General features: G+C 39.5%; 1 protein-coding gene across 2 annotated transcripts in view; it reads left to right on the plus strand.

The window, feature by feature from the left end:
* Positions 1-17,232: 17,232 nt before the first annotated feature.
* Positions 17,233-17,756, plus strand: part of rai14 (retinoic acid induced 14) — a 60,781-nt gene continuing 60,257 nt past the window's right edge. The window contains exon 1 of one of the 2 annotated variants that reach the window (NM_001111217.2): positions 17,233-17,456. The gene's annotated coding sequence lies outside the window, so the exon portion shown is untranslated. The remainder of the gene's footprint in view (positions 17,457-17,756) is intronic. The other variant, XM_021468924.2, reaches the window with a different exon arrangement.

Here is a 17,756-nt window from a genome sequence, read left to right on the forward strand (position 1 = left end):
CACAAGCTGCCATTCAGAATACTCACGCAGAAGCGCATCCTCCGGTGCGTTCATCCTCTGGGTTGGTCTGCAGCATTAGACCTGATGGACGCGTATTTTCATGTCTCCACTCTTCCTCGCCACCGTCAGTTTCTGCGGTTTGCGTTTGAAGGTCGAGCTTGGCAATACAAAGCCCTCCCCTTCGGGCTCTCTCTGTCTCCGCGGGTCCTCACCAAGCCCGCGGAGGGTGCCTTAGCGCCCCTTCGGCTCGAGGGCATCTGCATACTCAGTTTCTTGACAACTGGCTGATTTTTGCCCTCTTTCGGAGCAATTGATTATGCACAGAGACAAAGTGTTCTGGCACTTCCACCTGTTGGGGTTTTAGGTCAACCGAGAAAAGAGCAAACTCGCCCCCGTGCAGAGGATCTCTTCTCTCGGGCTGGAGCTGGACTCGGTCACCATGGCAGCGCGCCTCTCCGGAGAGCGCGCTCAGCTGATGCTGTACTGTCTGAGAGAGCTCGACAGTAAAATAGTGGTCCCACTGAAACTATTTCAGAGGCTCCTGGGGCATATGGCATCCGCAGCCGCTTCATGCTGCTCGGATTACTCTATATGAGACCACTTCAGCACTGGCTTCACGATCGAGTCCCCAGACGCGCATGGCACGCGTGCGCACACCGAGTCTCTGTTACTGCGCTGTGTCGCCGCGCCCTCAGCCCTTGGAGCGGTCCCTCGTTCCTACAGGCCTGGGTGTCTCTAGAACAGGCGCCCAGTCTGGTTGTCGTTTCAGCAGACGCTTCCAACACGGGCTGGGGGGCTGTGCGTTGCGGGCATGCGGCTGCGGACCTGTGGAAAGGTACCCAGTTGCATTGGCATATCGCCTGGAGCTGTTGGCAGTGTTCCTCGCTCTCCACCGGTTTTTTCCGGTGCTGGAGCGGCAACACGTGCTGGTCAGGACGGACAGTACGGCGGCGGTGGCGTATATCAGCCGTATGGGGGGTATGCGCTCTCGCCGCATGTCTCAACTCGCCCGCCGTCTGCTCCTCTGGAGTCATCCGCGGCTGAAATCGCTGCACGCCATTCATATTCAGGCAAGCTCAACCGTGCAGCCGATGCGCTCTCACGGCAGCCTTACGTCCTGGAGAATGGAGACTCCACCCCGAGTCTGTTCAGCTGATATGGGCGCGATTCGGGGAAGCCCAGATCGATCTGTTGCTTCCCCCGAGATCGCTCATTGCCAGTTGTTCTTTCCCTGACCGAGTGCTCTCTGCACGGATGCACTGGCTTACAGCTGGCCTCGGGGCACGCGCAAATATGCGTTTCCCCTAGTGAGCCTGCTCGCGCAGTTACTGTGCAAGGTCAGGGAGGACAAGGAACAGGTTGCTGGTTGCGCCCCTCTGGCTCAACCGGACCTAGATGTCAGAGCTCTCCCTCGCGATAGCTCTCCCCTGGCAGTCCCTTCGAGAGAGCACCTACTCTCTCAGGGACAGGGCACCATCTGGCACCCTCGCCGATCTTTGGAGGTCATTAGACGCGAGGAAGACTTAGGTAACCTCCGATTGCGGTGGTTAATACCGTCACTCGGGCTAGAGCCCCCTCCCCGAGCGCGCCTATGCCCTGAAGTGGAGTCTATTCACTGAATGGTGTGTCTCTCGCAGAGAAGACCCCCGTAATTTGCCAGATCAGCGTTGTGCTTTCTTTACGCCGAGAGAAGCTGGAGAGCAGGCTGTCGCCCCCCACACTCAAGGTTACGTGGCTGCCATCTCCGCTCTCATGACGCGGTGGCTGGCAGCACCGTGGGAACGCATAACCTCATCATCCGGTTCCTCAGGGGCGCTAAGCGAATTAATCCACCTCGCCCCCTCTCATGCGCTCTTAGGATCTCGCCCTCGCTACACAAGCCGCGTCAGATCCCTTCGATCCTCGACTCAGTATCTTTCTGTCCCTGAAGACAGCTCTGCTGGTCGCGTTGATATCGATTAGAGGGTCGGGGACCCGGAGGCATTTTTTGGTCAGTGACTCGTGCCTGTAATTGGGCTGGCTTTCTCTCACGTCCTGAGACCCCGCCCGCGATATGTGCCCAAGGTTCCTACCACTCCGTTTTAATACGAGGTAGTGAGCCTGCAAGCGCTGCCCTCGGAGGAGGCAGACCCAGCCCTTCTTTATTGTCCAGTTCGCGTTTTGCGTATTATCCGGACCGCACTCAGAGTTTAGGTCATCTGACCAGCTCTTCGTCTGTTATAGCGGTCGGCAGCAGGGAAGTGCCGTACCGAAATAAGTTCCCACTAGATTGTGGATGCCTTTCTTCACTATCAGAGCCGAGGTGAGCCGCGTCCCCCGAGAGCGCGTGCGCACTCCACTCGGAGCTTCGCATCCTCTCGAGCGCGCGCACGCGGCGCCCCTCTAACAGACATCTGTAGAGCTGCGGGCTGGGTGACACCCAACACATTTGCAAGGTTTTACAATCTGCGAGTGGAGCCGGTTTCCTCAAGCGTTTTAGGTAACCCTTGGTGATTGAGGAAACAATTCGGTAGGGTGTTGAAACACGCTTGCTGCGCCATTCTCCCTAACACGGAGGTACGTGCGCCTTTTTATCTGTCAGTAAAGTTCCCCGTCAGGTGAGCCCTGCAGATTCCTCCGTGGCCCCCAGCACTGACTCAGCGGAGGAGTCACTTGCTGGCCCACTACGTTGTAGGTCTGCCCGCTGGTCAGCCCGCGTTTTGGGTAAAGGTGCCTGCTATGCGTGATCCCCACTAGGCGATCCCATATGCTTATTCCGCCACGGTTAAGTCCCCCCCCCCTGGGCGGACCCGTGTCTTCCCAACGTACTGTCGTATTTTCCTAGAATTATCTAGATGCTCACAACTTCCCAAAAAATATATCTAAATCCGTAAGACTTCTGTCGAAGTAGGATAAATTAGGGCCAGGGACACGTTGGAGGACCGCGCCTCCCATGATGTGGGTGCGTCACGCTTGCTTGACTATCTCCTCATCGGGGGTGTTGGTAAGGTGCAGTCATTATGGCGCTTTCCATACTTCTCCCATTTCGTGGATTTCAATCAATCCACTCTATGGCACTGAAGTTCCCCAGCTGAAGGGGAACGCTCGAGGTTACAGAAGTAACCCTTCGTTCCCCGAGGAGGGGAACGGAAGTGCCATACTCCGTCGCCATAATGACTGTCCCTTAGCTGTTTGAAAGTCTCTTCAGCTTAAAAGGATGGCGTCTGCTCACCCCAGGTGTGCTTATATGCTGGGATAATTGGCAATGAAGTACACCTGTGCAAGCTTACGCTGCCAATTCATTGCTTTCATTGGCCCGTTCAATACTCTTTCAGACAAGCGGCTTCTGAACCGAATCCTCCCATTTCGTGGATTTCAATCAATCCACTCTATGGCACTTCCGTTCCCCTCCTCGGGGAACGAAGGGTTACTTCTGTAACCTCGAACGTTTTGGGTTACATTCAGTATGGGGGCATGCGAGAGACCTGCAGAGTGAATGGCAACATTAACACCCTGAGGTATCAAGACATTCGTGCTGCCCTTTATATTACAAACCACAGGAGAGGCTAAATTCTTCAGCAGGATAGCACTCCTTCTCATACTTCAGCCCCCACATCAAAGTTCCTAAAAGCAAAGAAGGTCAAGGTGCTCCAGGATTGGCCAGCCCAGTCACCATACATGAACATTATTGAGCCTGTGTAACCCCGCCGGGTCCTACACCACCCAGCCTGCTCCAAGCTGGTATCAAACCAGCGACCTTCCGCATGGGAGTCGCTTGCTCTACCAAGGAGGCTAAAGACCTTGGAGTGAGGTTTTTTTACCTTCACAGCACACACTAGCTGGCCTCCGTTACACGTGTCTGGGATAAGATGAAGGTGGAGGCATTGAACATAGATACAAAGAATCTTGGTGAACTCTGGGAGTCCTGCAAGAACACTTTCCTTGCCATTCCATATGTCTTTATTAATGAGTTATTTGAGTCATTGCAGAGATGTATGGATGCAGTCCTCCAAGCTTATGGGAGTCACACACAATATTAATTGTTTTTCCACTGCACCATGACTTTATATTATATACTGTACATTGTTTCTGTTAAGTGACAAGAATTTTGTCTAAGCAAAGTCAGACCTTATACCTAATTAAATAATTAAAAATCAAGGCATGATCAATTTTATTTTGGTAGAATAAGTGTAATCTAGAGGTCTTTGTCTTTCATATAAGCCACATCTGACACCAAATGATCAGCTAGAAGTCAAGGTATTATTTGTTGTTCCTAACACTTGAATAGGCCACAAGAATTTTGTCAGGTAGTATATGTATTTATTTCATTTTTACCTGTAATTTATTAGTTGAATAACTAATTACTTACACTTTATGATTCACAAAGGATAACACTTTAAGTAAAAAAAAATCTTCTTTAATACTTTACAGAAAAAAAAGAACACAATCCTCATCTGTGATGGCCTGAGGGTGAGTACATTAACAGCAAACATTATTTATCTGGCTTAAAAGTGGACCAAATAGATTACTTAAAAAAACAAGTGTAAATGGGATTGTGTCTTATACATCTACATCGACCAAATTAAATCTTAAACCAGGTGTAAACATGGCCTTAAAGATGTGATGTGCTTACATTTTGTTCTCAGTCACAGTTTACTGAGAGCTGAAAAATGGTTCCTCTGCTTTCAAAACGCATCCAAGTCCACTGTTTATTTTGGTTCCTGCTCTCCCGAGGAACCTCCTAACCTCAGTTGAATTTTGAAGGCTTTATGTATGTATACTTTGCTGACTCTTATACCCACAATCCTGAGCTTAAGATTTTGTAGAAGATCTAAAACATAAAAGGTGCCACCTGGAATTTGTGATCGAGGTCATTTTTGGCACCGTTTACACCTGATATTAAAATGTATTTTTTGTTAATCCAACCACTAGTGGACGACACCAAATACAGGCTCTGAACTTTTTAAGCCAATTTTGACCACTTCCAGAAAATACAATAATACGGATTCTTTTTATAGTGTAAATACTAAAGTAAAGTCTGTCTCAACTCAATTTTGTGAGGTGTATTTACACGCAAGTTGGATGCCTGAGTTTGCAGACACATCGATTCCTGTCACACCTCATCAGAAGGTAATCTACTGCATTGTCTGATGAAACTAATGACATTTTGCAATTTGCTTGCAAAGCCAATTTTATCCTTAATTTGATTCTCAATTAATCATGACTTCTTGCTTGTTTGTCTTCCATTAAATTAAACACATTTCACATCAACACCGAAACAAATCAAATAATCCACCATTGGTTTAATGTTCATTGCTTTCAGAACAAACCTCTCAATCATTCATAATGTCAAAATAAACAGAGACGTATAACAAAGCTCCTTGAAATTCAAGGACAAAAAGAATCTTTGATTTTTAACAATAGTAGACCCATTTTTTATTTGTTTCTTTATAGAACATTATGATCTTCCAAAAAAATCCAATAAAATTTTTGGGTCCCACTTTATATTAGGTGGCCTTAACTATGTACTTACACTTACAATTGTTACAATGTGCATACTGTGTAAATACTTGCTGTTTTTATGACTGATTAAATACCTGCATGTAATTACACTGCTGACCATCCCTTACACCTTAACCCACCCTTAAAGGGTCACGAAACACCAAAACACATTTTTTGAGCTGTTGACATGTGTTGACAGCTGTTGATATGTGTCCCACACTGCTAAAAACACTATTAGGACACCTATCTTTCACAAAAAGTGTAAATTGGTTGTTTTTGCGTTATTTTAAGCAAATTCGTACTTCCGGTTTGAGACAAATTTTTTAAGCTGCGTCACGGTCATGACATAATAGCGTTGTATTCCAGTTTCCGGGAAATGCTGAGTTTACCGTGCGGTATCAAACATTGCATGAAAATACACGCTTAGAGCAGCTCCTCGAATCAAATATCTCATTTGTTGCGAGGGACATGAATGAATTCCCTGAATGAAAGAGCCAAACTGCAGTTAAAGTCCACCATTTAATAATTTGGCAAATAATTCGACTACAGATGTCCATGAAAACACAGTCACATTGTCCGCTGTGGGTGTGTGTTTGGACTCTGAAATTCAGCCTGCCCAAATAGACACTCCCACACCAAGCCTCTTTTCTTCCTCCGACACTCCCCCCTAAACAGAGCTGGACACGCCCACTTTTCTGACTTTTTCCAAAGTAGAGGTGTGAAAACACCCTGCTGAAACGAGGGGGTTTCATGGCCCTTTAAATTTACCATACCACCAAACATGTCCATAACCTTATACCCGTATCACACACTGTAAAAAATACAATTTGAAAAAGAGTTTAAATTACTTGTTTTTTTTTTTTTTTTTTGGCAAATCTGTAAAATCTGTAAAAAAGTCAACACATTTACTTTACCTAAATCAAAATTCTCTTCATTAAGTTAAAAAGATTAGTGTTGTGAGCAACACTTTTGCAAGTTCACCCAAAAAGCTTCTGCCAACTTGTTACTTTATGTCAAGTTAATCTCAGACCTCCTCACTTGAAAAAATAAAGGTTGCAGTATTCCTAACCCTACTAACAACGACAAAAATAATGGTAACGCCAATATTAACATTAATTTCAAAGCTGCAGAAAGACTTTTAATGTGAATTTTCATCTCACATTTGCCATTTGGACTGTTAATTTGTTAAACTGTTGTGAATATATAACAAAAATTAAGTAAAAATTTCTAAAATCATCAAACAATAAATCAAATTTTCAAAACAACTACCTTGTTGATAAATGAAATGCTCAAACGATGAAAAAAAATTCAAAATGCATTCTTAATTGAGAAATCAAATGTGTTTGATATTTAATTTTCATGATCAACTCCATAAAATCCTATAAAAACTAAATGAAAAATCAAATGGTCAAACTATAATTCAAATGAAGGAAGCAGTTTCTGATTACACATACACACAGCTGGAAGTTCATGATGGACTGATTAATATAGGACTATAAAGACATTTATATATCCATGCCTTATATCAGAAAAAATGGCCAGAAAGTGATTATTATTTTATAAATTAGTAAAATGTTGGTATTTGTGATGCAGCAAGTCCTGTTGTGTAAACCATGAGTTTATATAAAATTCACTTTAATGTGTGATATGTCTTTATGACTAAAAAGGGGTCATAAATAAATATTATCTCAATTTTCAAGAGTAGCGGCTTGGAATTGGAAATAGTATTCCATATGTCACGACTTAACAATTGAATTTCATTTGAACTATGTTTGTTTGTTCTGATAATGTATTATTTATTAGTACCAATTATTTTATTATAATTTTTTTCACTCAACTTCAGACATTTTAGGTCAGTGCGACTGATGTTTTTAAATGTTGAGTACACAAGAAAAAAATTTAAAGAAAGAAGGATTGTGAATTTTTTTTTTTTTTTTGGTTTACTTAACTTCAGACATTCCAGTTCTGCAGACAAAAAATGTTCAGTTTGTCACAACTTAAAAAAGTTTTGTTATAGAGTAGTTCACCTCTCAGAAAACTAATAATCTCATGCTAACCCAACTAAATGTATTTCGTATTTCAAAAGTTGAGTAAACAAGAAAAAAGTGAAAGGAAATAATTTTTTTTTTTTTTTTTTTTTTTTTTTTGCAGTGCACCAAAACACCAAAAGCACCAGAAGTGTTCTGCAATACTGAAGGTTTCACATCAAACTAAGAATTAAACTTCCAGCAGGAACCTTTAATCTCTATTTCCACTTATCTTTCTTCTAGCACTACAGTTTCAAGAAGTACAAGATGTACTAAGATAAAAAATCCTAAAACACAAGCTCCACTTAACAAAAATCCCAAGCTGAAGTTTTAGAAAATAGATAAGGACAGGTTACAGCACCAGCTCAATTCAGACAAAGCAAGGTGTGGAAATTCATGGTGTGAGCACTGCCTAATTCAGGAAGATCAATTCTTTAAAGTGTGGTACAGGAGGAAATGTGCTGCTATTTCCACCTTAAACTCAAAGGTTAAAACTATTTTTAAATCTTCATTTAAGTCTTCATCTACTTAAGGACACTTCAAATTAGAATGCAGTTCTGGAGGATGGAGACCTTTCTGTATGCCATCCTTTTTGTGCAGATTTAATCATTATACACTTTCTGCAGAAGTTAATTCTTGTTTTTGGGCCATTTTCATTTGCCACTTTTGTTAACAGTCATGCATCACTTTTTAATGATTGTATACAAAATTAATGGTTACAGTCTGGCATGGAATTTGTCAGATATGTTTGGAAAAATATGATTTGAATTTTGACCAACTTTAGACAAAATAAACTGGATGGTCGAGCAGAGCTTTTAAAAAAATCCACGATGAATTGTCTTGGAAAGGAGATTTTGACAGTTACATGATTAACAAACTTTTAAAGAGCAATAACCTTTAAAAACTGAAAATAACCTTTAAAGAACTCTCTCATTTTTAAATAACACATTGATTGTAAAAGTCACCTAAAAATTTATGAGAACAAGATTCAAATATGTCTTTCTTCTAGAGCCTCAAGAAAATGGATAGCCTAAGTCAGTGGTCATAGTCCAAGAATTTTGTGTGCTGTACTCTATGAATCCTGTACTCTCTGCCAGGCTTGAGCTCAAAGTGGATGACAAATTGAAAGCGTATGATGCAAGAGCCTCTCCAAATCACCTCATATAGCAAAAGGACAAGCATGCCTGAAGACTTGAGTGAAATAGAGAGCTACTGTAGCTGTAACAGAACAGCACTACCCCCTCCTGGACAGAGAACTTCAATTATCAAGCGTGCAAAGTCACTCCACAGATGTCCTTAGAGAGATGTATTTACATTTGTCGTACCTTGCTTGACACCTGCTGTTTTTAATTCACTTAAAAGCCCTTCAGCAACAACCGTACAAAATAATCAGAAGCTGAATGTGTCTAAAGTAATATATTATGCCCTCATCTGCCTTTCAATGTTGTTTTGGAATATTTAAATCTTTCATCAGTCATTTTAAAACTAGAATCAATCCAGGAGTGATGCGAGTTTAGCACTTGCCTATTTTGGCATGCATATTGAAATGCTAGTAATGCACATGCTAAAATGCTATTATGTAACGTGCCATTACATATTACACTACCTGACAAAAGTCAAGTCGCTTATCCAGGTTTTAGGAACAACAAATAATAACTTGATTTCTTATTGTTCATTTGGTATCAGATGTGGCTTATATGAAAGGCAAAGGCCTTTATACATTTATTTAACCAAAATGAAATATGATCATGCCTTGATTTTTAAATATTTCATTAGGACAGTAAGGTCTGACTTTGCTTAGACAAAAGTCTTGTCACTTAACAGAAATATAGAACATAAAGTCATGGTGCAGTGGAAAAATAATTAATATTGTGTATGACTCCCATGAGCTTGGAGGACTGCATCCATACATCTCTGCAATGACTCAAATAACTTATTAATAAAGTCATCTGGAATGGCAAAGAAAGCGTTCTTGCAGGACTTCCAGATTTCATCAAGATCCTTTGTATTCATCTTCAATGCCTCCTCCTTCATCTTACCCCAAATATACTCAATAATGTTTATATCTGGTGGCTGGGCTGGTCAATCGTGTAGAGCACCTTGACCTTCTTTGCTTTCATGAGCTTTGATGTGTGGACTGAACTGAAGTATGAGAAGAAGTGCTATCCTGCTGGGTAGGGTTGCACCAGCTGTTCGTAAGTTCTCTATTAAACTGGAACGTGAAGTCCACACTAGGGGCTTAGTAACTACTGGCTAGTTTGTAACTAAATTCATTCTCCCTTCTGTTGCACCACATGTTCTTAAGGCAAACCGTAATTAGTAGGTCGGAAGTTCTTTATCAAGTCATGCCTAGTCGCATTGAATGACGTAATATCCATTAAGAAGCATTAAAATGCTTTAAAGATAAAACTGCTTTACAATTATGCAACTAATCAGAATATATCTGTCCAATGAAAATTTGTAAAAAAAAATCACATTTTTATAGTACATTAAATTACAGTCAGTCACTAATAGCAGACGACGCACACACCTGCATCGTGAGCCATGAATGCACGCAAAATACACATGAAATTCTCAAAACATTACACTTGAATTTTTTAATCCTACACATAAAAGAGAAAAGAGCGGGGAGAAAAACACAGTCATGAAGAAATTCTCGTTGTAATTGATGGATACAATTAACACAAAACACTCCTTGAAAATAATTAAACTCTTCTTTCCCAACCCCAAAAAAATGCAAGACTTGGGAGAAAATTAGGGCTGTGAGTAGAGGGAGATTATTCTTCATTATGATCGCAAGCTCCCCTATGTAATCTAATCCCACTGTCATCTCTATTCTATCTTTATACATGGGGGGAGGCTGCTGTTAATATTTTGATGGAATGTAGCGTTACATTTAAACTAAGTTCAGTGGTGCAACACAAATCAAGACATTTGTGCTGGCCATTACAATACAAGCCAGAGGAGAGGGCAAATTCTTCAGGGATCGGTTGTACTAGCAGTGCGTAAATTAAAACTTAGCGTCCCTTTAAATCACATCTAGGCTGCGTTTTAACTTATGCACTGCTAGTGCAACCGGTCCCTGAAGAATTTGCCCTCTCCTCTGGTTTGTAATGTAAATGGCCAGCAAACCATTTTCCTTCACCAAACTTGACTGATTTCTGTAAGAATCTTGGGTCCATCCAGGTTCCAATAGGTCTTCTGCAGTACTTGTGATGATTGGGATGCAGTTCAACAGATGATTGATTAGAAAATTCTACCTTCTGCCACTTTTCCAAATGATCAACTAGAAGTCAAGTTATTATTGGTTGCTCTTACAACTGAGATCGAAGACGAGACTTTTGTCAGGTAGTGTAATATGCTAATATAATGCTAAAATGCTAGTATGCATGTTTTTGTGCACTATTTATTGCCACTTCCATATTAATCAGTGCATAAATATTTACTATTAATCGTTTAATATTATTATTATTATTGTAATCATTGTTATTATTTAATCTATTAATATTTTAACAAATTATTGGACACTCTAGAAACACTATCTGGAAATCATGAAACTATGGGTCTTTTAAAAGTTATTACTATCATCATCTTGCTTGGTTTGTGACGCACAGCAGCTTTGGTACATTGTCAGCTCAGGTGAATCCTCCTGTAGCTTCAGTTATTGAAGTGAGGTGAGGGGTTGTGTCACCTCTAAGCCTGCCTTCAATCCCTAACTTAATTTAGCCACTCTATGAAGGGATAAAGTCGTATATTGGCCAGGAAGATGAGTGTGAGGGAAGCGGAATAAACAGCCCTCTGCAGATTCCCGATTCGATGAATATGCAGAACCACGTGTCTTTGGAAAAGGCTCTAATTATTCTGTGCTGTGTAGGACATTTGGTATTCTGTCAGGCTGTACAAATGCCGGCATCACTGGATGAAGGTTGCAGTGGAGATAACAGAACCTCAAGTGCTGAATTCTGGCTATTGTTCAGTCATTGTTGGGATAATGCATTATAAGTAACACAAGTGATGTAGTCAGATTACTTTTTTCAAGTAACTAGTAAAGTAACAATACATTACTTTGTAATTTTCAAGAAACTATGTGAGTTACTTGTTTAGAAAGTAAAGCCAGTTATTTTGTTATATTATTAATTGTCTGATAGCTCTCCTATCCCCAAGAGAAATCAGAAGGAGGTAGTTGACATATAGGCAGCAAAAAAGTCTGATGTTTGAGAAAATATGAGAGGTGCCTAACTTGATAAATTATTTTTTTTTTTTTTTTTTTTTTTTTACTGAACTGTATACATCCTGCATGGTGTTAGAAGCAAAAATTAGGAAAAACAACTCTTAATAATATAAAAATAGTGTGAGAGTATTTTAACTACATTGTTGGACTCTTATCTTCATATAGTGGTATTTACTAATTATATTTAATTATATTATATGTTGGATTTATATTATATTAGATGTGAAATATGCACAGCTAGAGTTTTTCAGCCAATGATAAACTTCCAGTAATGTAACTATTTTCAATTTAACAAGGTTTCTTTTACAGCATAGATGCAGTAATGTAATTAAACTACATTCAGTTAAATAGACTTAAGCAATGAAAGACTGTGTAACTGCTATAGTGCCATCTGGATCAGCAGGTGAGAGCAGAAACTCCATTGAAAAACTGAAATACTGGGGTAAAATAATAATCTTTAAAAATATGATAGGAAATTATAAAAATAGAAAATAGAATTTAATACAGTGCTTCTTGGCCAGTCTGAGACGGACTTTATGTCATAAATACTAGGCAGTAAAGATCCTTAATTTTTTATGAAATCAGCCCTTAAACGAGGCCATTTTATAATGGAAAGATGACTCAAAGAAAGCACTAAGGCTGGCTGGCTGAAATTAAAAACCCCTGTGCATATACCTCATTATTTTTGCTCTGTGTGACTGTGAAAATGCAACATCCCATCAACAAACCATGTACAATGTGTTTTGAACGATGTGTTAGTGGGATTCTTTAGTTCTAGCTTAAATGTGAACTTTTATTTACTCATCTCACAATCCATTATTCTTATAAATTAATATAAGGTTAATAAAAAACTGCACTGCAAAAAGTGAACTGCATATTTGGGATATTCATCTCGTTTTTCATGAATCCTATTCTTCGAGTTGTCTGAAAGGTTTGTTTAAGCTGCCACCTCAACTGTGCAGACACACATTGCCTTCAGCCTTTATTAACTTTTAATTTTACTTTTGCTGTAAAAGGGTATACCACATTTACTTACCTTTTCAAGAAGTAACACAGGATTCACTCAAAAAATGACTTTTTGCTGTTTGTTTAAAATGAGTTGAGACAACACAATTCTTTTTTAAGCCAACTTATGTGTTTTGTGTACAATCCACTTAAATTTTGTAAAAACGATTAAGTTAAAGTAATTTATTTGTGTTGGGACAGCATGAAGGAATTGTGTGGAACCCAGAATTTTTGCAGTGTTTTAATATTTCATGAAATCATTTTTACAATAACTTGCGGAGTGAATGTTCTATAATTCTACACTCACATTTCACTTCTTTTGACACACTTTGTTTGTTAAAAGTTGAACCCCCATGTTACTTCTTTATGGCATGGATTCAACAATGTCCTGGAAACAGATTTTGCTCCATATTGACATTACAGCATCACACAGTTGTTGAAGTTTTGTTGGCTGCACATCTGTGATGCGAATCTCACATCCCAAAGCGGCTCAATTTGGACTGAGATCTGGTGAATGTGGAGGTCATTTAGTTTAGTAAACTCACAGTCATGTTTAGAAAACTAGTGCGGGGTTATCTGAGATTTGTGGCACAATAAATTATCCTGCTGAAAGTAGCCATCACAAGAAGGGTATACCTTGTATTTATTAAGAGATGGACATGGTCAACAATTCTCAGGTTGGTTGTAGCAATTAAATAAGCTTAATTGGAAGTATTGCTCTCTAAGTATTGATTACTTGCCTTGAAGTGACATTGCACCCCGACAATGTGGGGACGTTGCATTTTGTTTGGAAACGAAAATCAGGTTGACGTCAGAACTCAACATCAGGCCAACGTTCAACCTAAAATCAAACAAATATTAACATCTAATGATGTTACACCTTGACGTTGTTCAATTCAATTTAATTCACTTTTATTTGTGTAGCGCTTTTACCATGTAAATTGTGTCAAAGCAGCTTCACATAGAAGATCATAGTAAATTGAAACAGTGTCAGTTCAATTTTCAGAGTTTAAGTTCAGTTCAGTTTAGTTCAGTTCAGTGTGGTTAATAATCACTACTGAGAGTCCAAACACTGAAGAGCAAATCCATCGATGTGCAGCTCTACAGGTCCCGAACCATGCAAGCCAGAGGCAACAGTGGCGAGGAAAAAACTTAATCAGTTGGCGAAAGTAAAAAACGAAAAAACCTAGAGAGAAACTAGGCTCAGTTGGGCATGACCATTTCTCCTTTGGCTAAACGTCTTGTGCAGAGCTGCTGTCAAGGCGCCGGAGGCTGGAAGCTGGACTTTAGCAAAGACTCGTCTGTCCCTGAAGCGTCACAGAAATCAGTCTCATGCTCTCCACTCCTCCATGACCACCACAGCAGCTACTCAGGGTACAGCCTGGTCCAGGATTATTAAAACCTTGGGATCATCTTGTTACTGGTATAAAAAGAATAATTAAAACGAGATGGAAAAACCTGCGTGGGGCACATTCATCATACCGCTAAGTGATGCACTGAATGTATATCTTACTAAAAAGATAGGTCTTTAATCTAGTTTTGAACTGCGAGAGTGTGTCTGAGCCTCTGACATTATCAGGAAGGCTATTCCAGAGTTTAGAAACCATATATGAGAAGGCTTGACCTCCTTTATTCGACTTTGCTATTCAAGATATACCAGAAGCCCTGAGTTTTGAGATCTTAAAGAGTGGGTTGGACTGTTGCAAAACAGAAGGTAGGTTAGATAAACAGGAGATAAATTTTTTAAAGCTTTATGTTGTGTGGACATTACCACTTTGATGTCTATCAGATGTTGGGTTTTGGTTGCCATACCTGATGAATAAATGTCAGTATTTGACGTCAATATTATGTTGGTGTAAGATGTTGGCTCAACTTTGGATTTTGGTCACTTTCTAACACAACCTAAAATCAACCAAATATAACCTTCATTTGACGTCGTTGTTGGATTTCAATAAAACGTTGTGCTTAGATGTTGGCTAGACATTGAATTTAGGTCACCTGACATCACAACCTAAATCTAACCTAATGATAATATCTTATGATGTTGTGTGCCTGCTTGGGCAATAACTAAATGCACTACAGAATGTTATGTTTACACACAGATCCACAAAGTACATGTAAATGCATTAGCTTTTTACAGCGTAATACTCACTACTCACAACTCTTGAGTAGTTTTGAAAGGTCTACTTTTTACTTAAACTTTAAGTAATATTTACAACAGACAATTTTACTTTACTTGCACTAATGGTACTTTTACTTAAGTATGACTATTCAGTACTCTGTCCACCTCTGAACATCAGGCTACTTTTTAAAAAGCTTTACATACATTGTTCAATTTAGATGTTTAACAATGTTGTGTGTAATTTTCCTGTACCCTGATGCAGTAGATGTGTTTATTTTTATGGATTCTTTACATATTCTCCTCATGACAATATTCTTGATGGGAAACCAAAATAACCTTTTGATTAACCTTATTGTTGTGTTGATTGCTCTTTTGCTTGTGGCAATGGGCCACCAAGGCACAGGCCCGCCACACTAACCTAAGAGACAAGCGTGGGATTAGTGTTATTCTTTGTTCTGGTGCCACATGACCACAGATGTGTTGCAGCCCTGAAGAAAATTACAAGGCTTGTCAGTCTATTAGTCCTACTGTCAACGCATTTTATCTTACACTGAAAGCCAAAATTACACAACGAAGCATGAATGCGCTTGATGTTGCTGCAGTGAATCTAATACAAGCTTTTATTTGTCTCTGGTGGTTTATTTTGGAAAGTAACAATTAAACTCGTCCTGTCAGTGCTATTTTTTAACCCCAAAATAAGTCGCTGGGCCCCGGTTGTATTTGTAGCCATGTGTTTAGGCTTTCTATCAAGACGTTTTTGCAAAGCATATGGTTTTATTCAAATTATTGGGCTCGTGTCCACCTCGCGGCGCCCTTCTTTCCGCACTAATGCGGATTGTAGGTCACGAATCCGCCCGCTTGGCTTCAGACCCCGAGGACACTTTTATGGTCCCAGTGGAAAGTAGGATATTGCATATCACTCTCACCTTCTATGTATAGCTTATACGCATAATCATAAAGATGTCTGCTCTCGAGCGATTACTGACGTTGGTTATGCAGTGTATGAACGGCTTTCTGGTGTGCTTTTTTAATATTTGTTTACTTTTATTTTTTTAGAAAATTAAAGACGTTTTAAGATTAAACAGAGAGCTTTTTTAGAAATAATTATGCACAAAAATATAATTCAACACACTGACGAATGCGAAGCAATACAGGCCTAATAATGACATTTTCAATAATGTTATATCAAGAATGATGAACGAAAAGAAGGCTATAACTTTAAGGAAAGAAAAGTCATTATAATTACAATTTGTTCATTTAAATGTAGCCAAGTTAATTGTTCACAATAAAACTGTTTATTAGCCTGACATGCGCTTCCCGTTCTCTTGAGCAGAGATGCCCCAAGTTATCTTATTGCAACTTCTGATTTGGCCCACCATCCCGCGAGAGGAGAGTAAGTATAATGGAGGTTTAAATGACTAACACAGAGATCTTCATTTTTAATTTGATGACTTTTTGGTTTGTTTTATTGCTGAGCTACAAAAAAGCAAACATAAATTAAATGTTTTAATTAAATGTAAATGATTTTGATTTCTTTTAAAAATGTTAATAATGTCACTCGACAGATAGAGGACTATGCAGAAGATATCGGGATATTGGCAAGCAAATCAAGACAAAAAGTGTAATTCTGTAATAAATTTTATTGTTTTTGCTTATACTGTTATAAGTTCATTATAAAATGTTAAATGTACTATAGTATTAAGCAATGTTTTCTTGTCATTTTAAACATTATCAAATAAATTGGTAAATTACTCATGGTAATTTACCCCACCTAGCATATATTTACCTTTCGCCCACTAGCCTCAATCAAGTTTGGTTTTCGTCCCTTCATAAGAAAAAGGGGCACCCCTGACTTTGAGGTTGTTAATACTTTAAGGTAATCTCTCGTCATCAAGCAACAGCCTACTTAAAAATATTTATTAAATAGTTTCTAAATGTTCAGCTTATTCTACAGTGTCACGTGATTTCCTTCAGAAACCCGCGTGTATTCACATAAAAAACAGATTTATTTAATGTAAACACCGAATGGACATCATTAATATTAATTACAACTTTTATTTATTTATTTAGAGGAAATCCCCTGCATAATTTACCTTTATAATTTACATATTGTACATTTATTATAAATGTAATGAATTAAATAAAGTTGTAAAAAATGCCTGTAATTAAAGAAGGATCAAGCTGAATTTTATTATTATTATTATTATTATTATTTATTTAATTTTTTTTAGAAACATGACCGCTACTACAGTGAGGGGAGTAAAACATGTCTCGTGTGCTGAAAGTGTATACAGTGGAACTCGGTAGTCACGAGGACACATGGGCGGTGACGTCACTCTATCTGCCCGGGGAACAATCAGAGGCAGCGCGAGCGCCACTTGAATGGATTGTTGTCGGTGAATAACTTTGCTCCTGGTTTCTCCCCTTTAGCCCCGGCACCCGCAATTGTCCGCCGTTTTCTTCTAATATCCGTGAATCCAAATTACATTATATGGTATACGAAGCACTTAACACCACTCGGAAAAGTGTGTTAACAACAAACCCCTGAGGTCTGTGTGTGTGCGCGCGCGGCTTAACTTTTGCAAAGTGGGTAAGTGCAAAAATCTAAACACTCTTTTCCCGTGTACTTTCCTTCCCATTTCAAGCTGTTTCAAAGTGCTGAACTTGAGAACGCTGTATTTCAGACTTCAAGCTACCGAGTGAAATAAGTAATTTCGCTGCAGCGTTACATTTACATGCCAATGTTGTTTACAATCATCATTCCTGTCAGCTATAGTTGGACACAATGTTGCCATTGTTTCACAGTGAAGCGCGCGCTCATTCCTGTTTGCTTTTCTTATCTTGTTGGGAGTTTTTTTCCTGAGCACTACATCCAAACTTTTCACTTTCC

This window comes from Danio rerio, chromosome 21 (assembly GCF_049306965.1).
Source record: "Danio rerio strain Tuebingen ecotype United States chromosome 21, GRCz12tu, whole genome shotgun sequence".
NCBI lineage: Eukaryota > Metazoa > Chordata > Actinopteri > Cypriniformes > Danionidae > Danio > Danio rerio.